This window comes from Littorina saxatilis, linkage group LG1, assembly GCF_037325665.1.
Source record: "Littorina saxatilis isolate snail1 linkage group LG1, US_GU_Lsax_2.0, whole genome shotgun sequence".
NCBI lineage: Eukaryota > Metazoa > Mollusca > Gastropoda > Littorinimorpha > Littorinidae > Littorina > Littorina saxatilis.
Window position 1 is genome coordinate 61673947 of NC_090245.1, and position 11796 is coordinate 61685742.

An 11796-nucleotide genomic window follows, 5' to 3' on the forward strand; every position below is an offset into this window, starting at 1 on the left:
ACACACACACATACACAAACACGTGCGCGCGCGCACACACACACACACGCACACGTGCGCGCGCACACACATACACACACATACACACACACACACACGTGCGCGCGCGCGCACAAACACACACACACACACGGCACAAATGAGGTATTAGAAAATAAACAAAACCGTGAAATGTTTCCGAAAATACGTTGTCATCAACGTGAAAGTAGACGGTTATGCTTAGGATTATTTGGGTAATATGCAAAAATATTTCCACGGTAAAGAACACGATCGAGGGAGAGGTAAATAACAAATCTTAGGAACAGATCAAAACAAATGCCAGAAACCTTTGCTCTTTAAGACACAGTGCCCACAATTTCTTTTCTCCAGAAAAAAAGCCGTTTGTTTCCTCTTGTCCAGCAAATGTTTTTGGGGCACATGTACTTTTGCTACTCTTCCATTGGAAATTAATTACCAGATACGGATTATTATCAACAGACCTACTGATGTTTCTGTCGTCTTTTCCTTCCCAACAAGAAACGGGCATAATTCATAATAGCTTCCTGAACTTAAATGCACTTTGCAATGACGGAGGAGGTCTAATGGATTCTTCCAAAGACTCGTCTGGATGCCGAGTCAAACCAGTAGTTTTTACATTCAGGTCAATACTCGACTGAATGATTTAACGAGGGCGGAGGGTGAGGTGTGTCTCCCTAGGTTTGTGTGTACGTGTGTCGAACGGATTTTTATGAAAATTGACGTACATTTGTTTGAGGGCATTGTTCTCCGATTTTTGATAGGGCTAAAGTTAAGGCGGCACTGTCACGGCAACAGTTTTTCAGAAATTTGACTGACATTTTTGTTTCACAATCTTTCACTAGATCCAGACTACGGGATTGCATTTCAGCGTGCTACCATAAAAATGGTTCATGAAATGTTAATTCAAAATTTGCCTATTTGTTTCCTGTTTTTTAAATCGGAATTTGAATCACACAAAAATTGAATCACGGGGCTCTTGTGTTGTTATTCTTTGTGACATTACGTCTTATTTCAATTTACTCGCTTGGCTGTTAGTAGATCTTTACAGACAGATCTTTATAATGAAAACTAAGACCATGGTGGGTATTTTCTTTTCAACAGAAACCAACATGAACAATTGCTTACCAGTTGTAAACTTTCCGTGCTTCTTACTTCACAATTCACTCCTAATAGACCTTTTTCACTTAAATTTTGGCGCATGCGCTATGAAGTTTATTGTCAGATCTACCGGAACTAGGGGGCAAAAGGAGAAATCGACAACGAGGCTTGGTGCAAAGTAAAGTGCGGAGACGACGAGGCAAACTGTTGTGTTTACAACTGCAAGTGCAACAGTGGAATGAAGAAAGAGAAATACGGTGGACAGAATTTGTCATTGTATGGCTTTCCGATGGGTGCAAGTGCGAAGGCGCAACAGCGAAGGACGCGATGGGTGCAAGCAATCCGACGACAGGGGTTTGTCGTGCCATTGAAAAGTCTGCTCGCGTCACTTCGTGTCTGGCAATGGCACGGCTATCAACGATGCCAACTCCGTTGACTTCGTACCCACCCTTAATCTTGGATTTGAGAGAACATCAAGAACAAGTGACTCTAGCAGAAGGACAAGGTACTGGTCGGAGACGTGACTTTGTCCGCTGAAGACCGACGACAAGCAAGCGGTTTTGCTCCCACCCCCCAGTGTCAACGCTGAAAATATCATCGGATCTGGAAGAGACTCAGAGCCAAGTAAGCTTTGTTTGTTTTTATGAATTTATGATCTGCTGACTTCAAATTGTCTTCCTACATCAGTGTATAAGAAATTTAAAATGAATCGGCAGCCCAAAACGGATGCATAGGAAGGGTCACGAAACAGATTCAAGATTTTAGAAAACAAACAAAAAAGATCTAGACATATGTCGACAAGCCGCGTGCATTCAATCAACCGATTCTTGAATCGAGAAGATTAAGGAGGTTACTTGATACAGATAGTGATGCAGTTTTCAAGACATCGATAAAGCTCATGCTGAATCATTTTTTTATTCCCAGAAATGTACCATTGAATTGATGCAACAACAAAAATAGCACTAGATTTCTACAATTTTGATTTTGCATAGAAAACTCCGAAAAAATTTCCGGGGAGCATCTCCCGCACCCCTAAGTTTTTTTCAATTTCAGGAGTTATTTCCCTCATGTATTTCATGCTTAAATGCTGTGAGTGTGATGCATGTGTAATCTGATAACAAGATCATTGATGCTAATTCTATTGCTAATGTATACATTTGATTTTGTATTTACAGAAGCAGCCATTCCTTTGCCCTCCGCATCTAGTGAGAGCTTAGGACCAGGGCCAGATCATGCCTTTGCAAAGAGGGACACGACTACCTGTGAGGGTATTGTTATTGGAACACAGACTACCTCAAGTTGGCAGAGCTGCAGATGACAATTACATAACAGGCCTCTGTGATTAATCGTCTGACTGAAGATGTTTCTGGCTTGAAGAAAGACAACATGAAGCTGAAGGAGAACATACGCTCTTTTTCTGTTGATTCTCTACTGAAAAAATGACACTGCAGTATGGTTTTACACATGTGGTGATCTTTCGGTATGCATGTACCTACTTCGTAAAAAAGGCAGGTCTACATTACTGGGTTGATGAGCTGCCAAAGGCCACATCACTCCAAAGAGCAAGAAGCTTATTTTGTCATGTAATGGTTTATATAATTTACTCTGGTACTGTATAGAATAAAGGGCCCATTATCAATCAAATCTCTGGTCTGGTCCGAGTTTGTTTCATAAATGATTGTATGTGAGCTTACGAACATAATGATTTCCACTTTAAATAAATGCGATCAAGATAATTAGGTAGACAACATGTCAAGAGACGTTTATTCCTTATTTCTTGTTATAATTGAAGGATATTATTATGCAATATACTGCTTTGTTTTTTAAAATGGCTTCAAATTGTCTCCCTTGTACCGACACTTTAGTACACAATTTGTGCATTCACTTGAGTTATTTCTTAAAGAAAATTACCCCCCAAAATTATTCAAAACAGTCTTTGACATATCTACAGTTTAATTAAAAGAAAAACTATTTTATTTTAAGTGATACATAAATATAGACAAATCTTGGGACTGTGCACAAACTGATCGGCTTGAACTCAAGTCGCAACCAAGAATCTTCTGCAACTTTTGAGTTCAAGTCTGTCAGCTTGTGCACGGTCCCACAATCAGTTCAATAAAAATTTTCCTTGATATAGCCTTGAAAAAAAAGTAAGTAACAAATGTTGTACAAACAAATTTGTTAAAGGGAGACAATTGGAATCATGTTTTTTTAAATCGGTGAATTGCATTATAATTTCCTCAAAACAAAAACAAATAACTGAAATAAATTGAAAAAAAAGTGCTAACATTATTACCTTGATCAGATCGATGTGTATGACAAGGAATTTCTATGTTTGCTGATTTAGTTGTCCGGTAATGACTTTTTCATGCACGGGGCTTCTAAAATCACTCGCTCAAACGCTCATGTCTGCACCAACATTCACACACCGTGGCGTCCATATCGGCATATTCATAAGGGATGGTGACAACACGCTCTTGAACAACAAACATGGCACAAAACGAATGAACATTTCAAACATTTCGCTATTGAATCAAATCATCAGTACATGGATATCATATCATAAAACATCTCACAAAATACCCCGAAGTTGAAGAAGAACACTGTCCGGCATTACACACACTACACTTTCATCACTGAGAATCGCTGTTCACAACACATGTCCTCGGCTCTGATACGTTCCCCGAATAATACACGAAAGTCCTGGATGATGGTATAGTCCGTACGAAGCCGAAACACTTCTTACTATCCTCTGACACAAGTTCTTATCAGCTTCCACAATCTTCTGTCTTAACTGCAGGCATTTAAAAAATTAAACCTGAACTCACACACAGAGGTGACAGCACTACGTACCCTCCCTCGCTGTAAACAAAGTACTGATTCTACCTGTCCATATCGAAACTACATACATTTTTCACTTGACAGAACAGTTAACTGTTGCTACTAACTTAATTAACTGGTATTGGAAAAAAATATCACACCTTGAAAACTCTAGTTCAGTATATCATAACTATATGCAGCCTTCAAACGGTTGGTACCGGTTGTTGAAGATCTCTTAGTCGCGCTTCCTTGCATCCGGACTTCTTGGGTCAAAATTGAGGCCTTGAAGAGTCGTCCGGGGAAACTTGTCTTGTCTTGAAGCATACCTGAAAATGGATTTTTTTTTTTACTTGACACTGAAGCAAATCTTATGCTGGATACAAATGCTAAAGCAAGTTGCGCCAATCTGTGAAACTCACATGTATAACGATACTGTACGCAGTACATTTCACAAGGACAATGCTTAGCTGAAAACCAGCATCCACGTCGAATAAGGTAAGTGGCAACCCAGCATAGCGCAGTAGCAAAACTGTCCCACAGGAAATCACGCTTCCCTGTGTTTAAAAAAAAAATCTGTTTAACTTTCTAAGCTTGTAGCCCTGAAAGTCGAAAAAATTATGGCTAGTGATTCTGAAAACGTACCAGCCAGAGAGCAAATTTTACGAACCAAACCAACAATTTGATTCAGCATCTTCACTCGCATTTGGCGAGTAGATGAACACTTCTACTCACCAGTTGCATGCTTCTACTCACTATGGCGAGTAAAATACTTGCCACTTTTGTCGTGTTCTCGTCGTGTTGGACGGTCACATGCATATATATAAACAAACTGGTAGACTATAAATGAAGCAGACACAGGCATGGAGGGTTAGCGTGTTATTTATTCCGCCATCATTCTCCCAGCATCCCCAGCAACCTTTTACGTCAGGGTTCTTGCATATTGACAATAGAACACGGTTTTTAATGACGTCATAACATTACATCCCCCTTACTTTACGCTTATTTTTTCTTTTAGAAAACAAAGCAAATTAGCTCTTCAATGTAACTATGAGTATGACTTTCATAGATGAAAACTTCAACAAAAGAAAACATTCCTGTGCTTCTTTCACACTAGTTAAACATAACCAAAAGTCACAGATCAAGAATGTTAGGCCGCTTGACCACGCGACCGCTTCTTGTGGTCACAGGCCGTTCATTGGGCAATCACTCAGATGGAGAATCTGTCTCCCTTTGTTCTGAGGACGGATCAGGAAAACCACCGTCCTCCCCGCGATGTCCTGGGCGTCCCGCATCAGGAGGAATGGTTGTTGACGCTTTGTCTGGTGACTGCTTTGGGGTTGGTGCATCACTCAGACGTCTGTTGAGGTGTCGGCGATTTCTTCTCTGTATGCCCGTCTTTGTCTGTAGTTCGTATGACCTCGGAGCAACTGGTCGCAAGATGACTGCTTCTTTCTCCGTAGGTGTTTTCAGCCACACACGTTCTCCTGGCTTGAGGGTAGGAAGGGGTTGAGCTCGGTGTCGCTTGTCGTGGTTTTTCTTCTGTGCCTCTTTCTGCTGGACATCGGCTGACCGCATGTCGTGGAACTTTGGCCAGTCTGGAATAAGCAGATTGGGAACGGCAGGTACCTTGGTTCTCAAACGACGTCCCATAAGTCTTTCCGCTGGACTGAAACCGCACTGCAGAGGCGTCGCTCTGTAGTTTAACATGGCCACGTACGGATCTTCAGCTTTCAGGAGCAGCTGCTTGAGGGTCTGCACTGCTCGTTCAGCTTCTCCGTTGGCTTGCGGATACCGTGGACTACTGGTTTCATGGATGAAGCCATATTCTTCAGCAAACCTTGAGAACTTGTCAGCGTCAAACTGAGGGCCATTGTCCGTCATCATGACTTCCGGGATTCCATGCCTGGACATGATGCTCTTCAGGTGTTGGATGACAGTTTCACTGGTGGTCGAACGTAGTAGTGCCATTTCTATGTACCTCGAGAAATAGTCCACAACCACAAGGTAGTCGTTTCCACGCCAGTCCATCAAGTCGACACCCACTTTCTGCCATGGATAATCTGGCACTGGTGTAGGTTGCAATGGTTCTGGTGGTGGTTTGCGCTCCTTCACGCAAGTTGCACATTCTTCTATCATGACTTTTATGTCTGTAGGAAAGTCCTGGCCACCACACTGAAGATCTTGCCAGCGCTCTGCACTTTACGATGCCCTGGTGACCTCCGTGGATTTTGCTGAGAATGTCCTGCCTCATCACTTCTGGAATGACAAGACGGTCCCTGAACAACAACAGTCCTTGTTGTACCGTCAGGTCGTCTCTCACTGTGTGAAAAAGCTTAAGGTCTGGTTCAACCTTGTTAACATCAGGCCATCCTTTGTTGCAGTAGTCTTTCACTTTGCAGCAAATTATATCTTTCTGCTGTTTGGCCCTGATTTCATCCATGCGCTGCTTTGACGCTGGAAATCCTTCCACCACTGACTTGACGTATGCTGCAACATCACTGTCAAGCTGTAAGTCTGACGTCTGTGGAGATCCGACTGGAGCACGCGATAAGGCGTCAGCAGTTGTCAGATCCTTACCAGCTGTGTAGATCACGTCATACCGGTACCGCATCAGCCTCATACGGAACCGTTGAATCCGTGGCGAAAGCTCGTCTAGCTGTTTTGACTTGAGGAGTGCCAGAAGCGGCCTGTGGTCTGTCTCTATGGTGAATGAGGGAAGACCAATCAAGAAGTCAGCGAACTTCTCGCAGGCCCACGTAGACGCTAATGCCTCCTTTTCCACCTGGGCATACCGCTGCTCGGTGGACGTCATAGATCTTGAAGCAAAGAATACGGGTTGCCATTCACCGTCTCTTTCCTGGAGAAGGACAGCTCCCAGCCCGTACGACGAAGCATCAGCTGACACTTTGGTAGGCAAGGATGTGCTGTAGTGAGCCAGCACTGGTGGTGAGGTCAGCTGTTCTTTCAGTCTTTGAAACGCTCTCTCCTGTGCGTCTCCCCATGTCCACTGAATTTCCTTTTTCAGCAAATCACGTAGAGGTCTGGTCTCTTCTGCCAGGTTAGGGGAGAACTTTCGGACGAAGTTCACCAGTCCCAAAACACGTCGTAGTTCAGGGACGCTCTTAGGTCGAGGCATGTTCCTGATAGCCTCCACCTTGTCCGGATCCATCTGCACACCATCCTTGGAGATCACGTGTCCGAGGAACTTGATGCTTGTTTGGCCGAAAGCACACTTGTCATTCAGTGTGACACCAGCATCTTGAAGCTTTTCAAGTACTTGCTTCAGACGTTGGTCATGCTCGACTTGGTTGCGTCCGTACACCAACACATCATCTATGTCGCATATGACCCCTGGAATGTCTGACAACAGCTGCGACATGATGCGATGAAAAACCTCGCTCCCTGACGAGATTCCGAAGGGTAGACGTTGAAAACAAAAACGTCCGATTGGTGTAATGAAGGTCGTCAACTCTTGTGAGCTTTTCTCCAGTGGAACTTGATAGAAACCGCTGTTGCAGTCCAGTTTAGTGAATACTGTTGCCTCCTCTAACTGTGCGAGGAGTTGATCTGTAGACGGAAGAGGATAGTTTTCTCTCTTGACACTCTCGTTCAGTCTGGTAAGGTCTACACAGATCCTCACTGCATCATTATGTGCTTTCGGCACCACAACGATGGGGGCACACCAATCAGTTGGAGTGTTGACTGGTCGAATCACTTCCTGATCTTGCAGTCGCCTAAGCTCCTCCTCTACCTTCTGTTGAAAAGGGAGTGGAACACGTCTCGGTGCTGTCACTGCATACGGCACTGCACTGTCCTTCAGGCGAATCGTATAAGTCTCTTTCATTTTCCCAAGTCCAGAGAACAGCCTGGGGAAAGTCTTCTGAATGCGTTCCTTGTCGCCTTCTTTCACCGTTTCCACACGCTTCACGAGTCCTAGCGCCTGAATTGCTGGTCTCCCTAACAGAGGTTTTTCTAGGTCTTCAACCACGTAGATGTCTTGAATGCTCATGGCGTTCTTGACTTTCATTTTTGACGTGAACTGTCCCAGCACTTTTAGTGGAATTTTACCTGGGCCAAAGAGTCTTTTCGAAGGCCTCTCAAGCGGGTATTTGTTTTTGGGTACCATCACTGCTGGCATCACTGTTACGTCTGCTCCAGTGTCCATCTTAAACTGAATGTTTGACTGCTCTAGCTGAACGTCCACATGCCAGGCGTCAGTTCCTGCATTTGACACTGCTCCCAGATATGCTTCATCTTTCACTTCCTTCACAGAAGCTTGGCTGATGGGCTTGCTGAAACAACAAACTGCATAATGTCCTTTCTTCAGGCATTTTCTGCATTCGGCTTTCGCGGCAGGACAGGACTCTCTGCCATGCTGATCTCGACCGCATCTGGTGCACTTTTGTGACCTTTCTCCGAGATTTCGGCTTGGACGCTTCCACTGTGTTTTCGGATGCTGTCCCTTTTGCATAGCATTCGGAACCCCCTTTAGGCGATCCACTGTTGTTTCCTTAGACATTTCATGGAGTTGTTGCTGGGATGACTCATAAGCTCTGCATATGTCTACTGCTTTTTTAAAAGTCAGTGTTGAATCTTCAAGAAGTTTCTCCCGCATGGTATCACTTTTGACACCAACGACAATTCTATCCCGTATCATACGGTCTTCCATGATGCCATAATTACAGTTCTTAGCAAGTTGTCTAAGGGCTGCCACATACGCATCGATCGACTCAGACGAATCCTGGCGTCGAATGTGAAATCTGTATGTTTCGAACGCTTCATGCGTGGCTCCCACACAAAAATCTTCCAGTTTCTTGATGACAATGCTTATGTCTTTCTTATTCTCACCTTCAGAGAACCTCATGCTGTCATACACCTCCATTGCATCTTCGCCAATGCAGGCAAGCAACACTGCACACCGGTATTCTCCTTCTTCTTTGTCCAGTCGAGAAGCAATCTCATAATTGTCCCATTGTCTTTTGAACTTCTTCCAGTTTTGGGATAAGTTGCCTTCCATAACCAGCTTTGAAGGTATTGGAACATTGGCTGTGTAATGTCTCCTCTCTGCCTGTAATGGTGGTTGGTTCGGCTGCTCTGCCATACTGGATCTCTGCTGAATCCGTACCACTGAACCACACCTTTCTTTATTTTTGGAGTGTGCGCTTCCTACTGCGACGCTACATCTAGTTTGCTGCTGTCGGAGTACGCGATTTTAGATCGAACAAAATGCTCTACGGCACGCGCGAACAAAACTTTCGACTTGCAATCTCGTACATAAAGTTTTTCACACTCACTGCTTCGCTACCAGCCACTTCTGACACCATGTCGTGTTCTCGTCGTGTTGGACGGTCACATGCATATATATAAACAAACTGGTAGACTATAAATGAAGCAGACACAGGCATGGAGGGTTAGCGTGTTATTTATTCCGCCATCATTCTCCCAGCATCCCCAGCAACCTTTTACGTCAGGGTTCTTGCATATTGACAATAGAACACGGTTTTTAATGACGTCATAACATTACAACTTTCAGGGCTGGTTTGTTTCTAACCTAAACATAATGTTGTAGTTTTCCAGAAATTGCTCTACACACCGCCCTCGTCTCTTGACTAAATGTAAAATGCATAGTTTTTTGATGATGCACTTTATAAATATCACTGTTTCTCTTTCCCCAGTCTTGTAGCTGTTGTAGTTAACAAGCTCTATATTTTAACTTTGAGACTTATGTTCTGAAAAAAATAGATCACACTCTGATGTAAACCTCTAGGTAACGCAACCCTAATTTCCTTAATATTAATTATTATACAAACTTACTTAACAATTAGTATGTCATCGAGAGCAGCTGGTGCAGTTTTCTTGGCAGCATGCCCCTTCCACATACATTTGTAGTGTGTACAAGTTTTGTCTGCTGGCACAGTGTCGATTCCTTCAGCCATGTAGTGTGAAGCAGCAAAAAATGTGGCAGCCACATGGTTGCAAGACTGTCCTTTCTGGGTAAAAACAACAACACACAATCAAATTCCGTTTGTGTCATCTTGATTTTCCTTAGCCTGCTAATAACAATTAACTTTATCTTTCCTAGGAATTCCTACAGAGAGCTTGTAAGCGCATGCTGTTGATATCTATATAAAATATATACCGGCTCAGAATGGAATTTGATCTTACTGCAGTGATAACCTTCATTGACAAGAGGATTCACAAACTCATGTGTACACACATTAAATAAAACTCCGCACACAGGTACCTGGTATATTGAACATGCCTAGCCAACATGGCATGTTCTCCTGGAGATACTGATTGAAATTACATAAACATGCTGCCCATAACTTTGTCAAAAAAGACAGCTTTTGCATGCAGACATTTTCAGTGGGGAATTATGAATCTCTGTGTGTGTTTGTCACTTTGTGTGCCATGCATTATATGACTGAGTATGAAAACTGATTGTGTAACGCAGCCATCAAGTTAATCCCACAAAACATACAAGGCCAACAACACTTACCCAGCAATACACTCGCAGTAGGCTCCAAGTGCCTGTCCGGTCAGCGTCACTACAGCATACACTTCGTTGCGAGTCTGCTTCATTGACGTCAGCACACTCGCTCTGAGTCTGATCACCACAGTTGCTTACTAGCTGTTGTGCCATCAGTAGCGCACAGAAAATTCAATGACCTCTCACCAGGACAGCTGAAGTCGGAATGAAGAAGCCACGTGTGGTGGACGGGAAGTAGCTATATGGGAGGTAACTCCCAGGGGGTAGCTCACTACCATATGCTAGTTCCAGCTTTTTGGTGTGGGGTTGCTTCCCTTTAAAATTTTTAAGATGGGTAGCGCTTTCAGTACCTTAGCATACCAGACGGTGTCTATGCTTCATGTGATTCGGGTAAGTATATTAATGAAATGAAAGTTTACTTTAGAAATTTTCCATTTTATGCACACAGTATGTCTATCGTTTACCCCAAGGTTTCGCATTCTTTGCGCTGGATGCGTCGTATAACTTGTCGAACGTCGACGCAGTAGTATCAGTAAGAAAGTTGATCCAGAGATCTGTAGATCTGTGGTCGATCACCTCTGCTTCGCTTATGCAGGGGAAGTTCGCCAAGTCTTTCGTCCATATACCACGAATAGCCGTTTCAAACCATACCTTCGTGCATGCCCTTGACTTTTTGTTCATGATTTTGAACAAGATAATCCGTTTTCTTGCAGAATTTCTCAAAGTAATCCTCTGGCAATAGTACTTCGAGCACCGAAAGTGAAAGAGGTATTTCAGGCAGGCCATGCACCTATTGCCCCCTAGTTCCGGTTATCAGAGAGAGGCTGCCGTGCCCTAAAATCTGATTGGTCGAAACGCTGGGGGCAAAGGTTATACGAAAAAGGTCTATTGTTCTGTTCCCCTAGCTAACTAACTCTACACAATTCTTTCTCTTGATAAAATTCCCTACAAGTTCTAGTATCCTACTCTACTTGTTGCTAACTGTTCTCAATGAGCTCTGTTACCCTACTCTATTTCCTGCTAATAACTTCCTACCTGCTGCCTGGATCGAGAACTTTTGATGTGTTAAAAAACATAAATTTTTGTATATTGGTTTTTGTTTTTCCTCGTAAATGGTGATGGGGGATGCATGTTTATGTAAAGTTAAAAGTCAAGAATTGATTTTTTTTTTTTTTAAGTATAGGAAGAAGGTTGCTTTTCGCCAGAAAAATATGACACAAAGGCAAAAAGTTGAGAAGGGTTGAAGCAGCCTGCAATGCAATTGAGGCCTAAAAATACAATTAGATGAATACATTTTTTAAAAAATACAAAGTTTCTGGTGTCATTTGAACTCAGAGTGTGTGTGTGAGGCAGACTAACAGTATTCTTTC

General features: G+C 43.1%; 1 long non-coding RNA gene across 1 annotated transcript; it reads left to right on the forward strand.

Moving 5' to 3' along the window:
• Positions 1-1212: 1212 nt before the first annotated feature.
• On the forward strand, positions 1213-2760 carry LOC138958312 (uncharacterized). The gene is made up of 2 exons (XR_011453371.1): positions 1213-1740; positions 2292-2760. It is a non-coding gene; the product is annotated as an uncharacterized lncRNA (long non-coding RNA).
• Positions 2761-11796: the final 9036 nt, after the last annotated feature.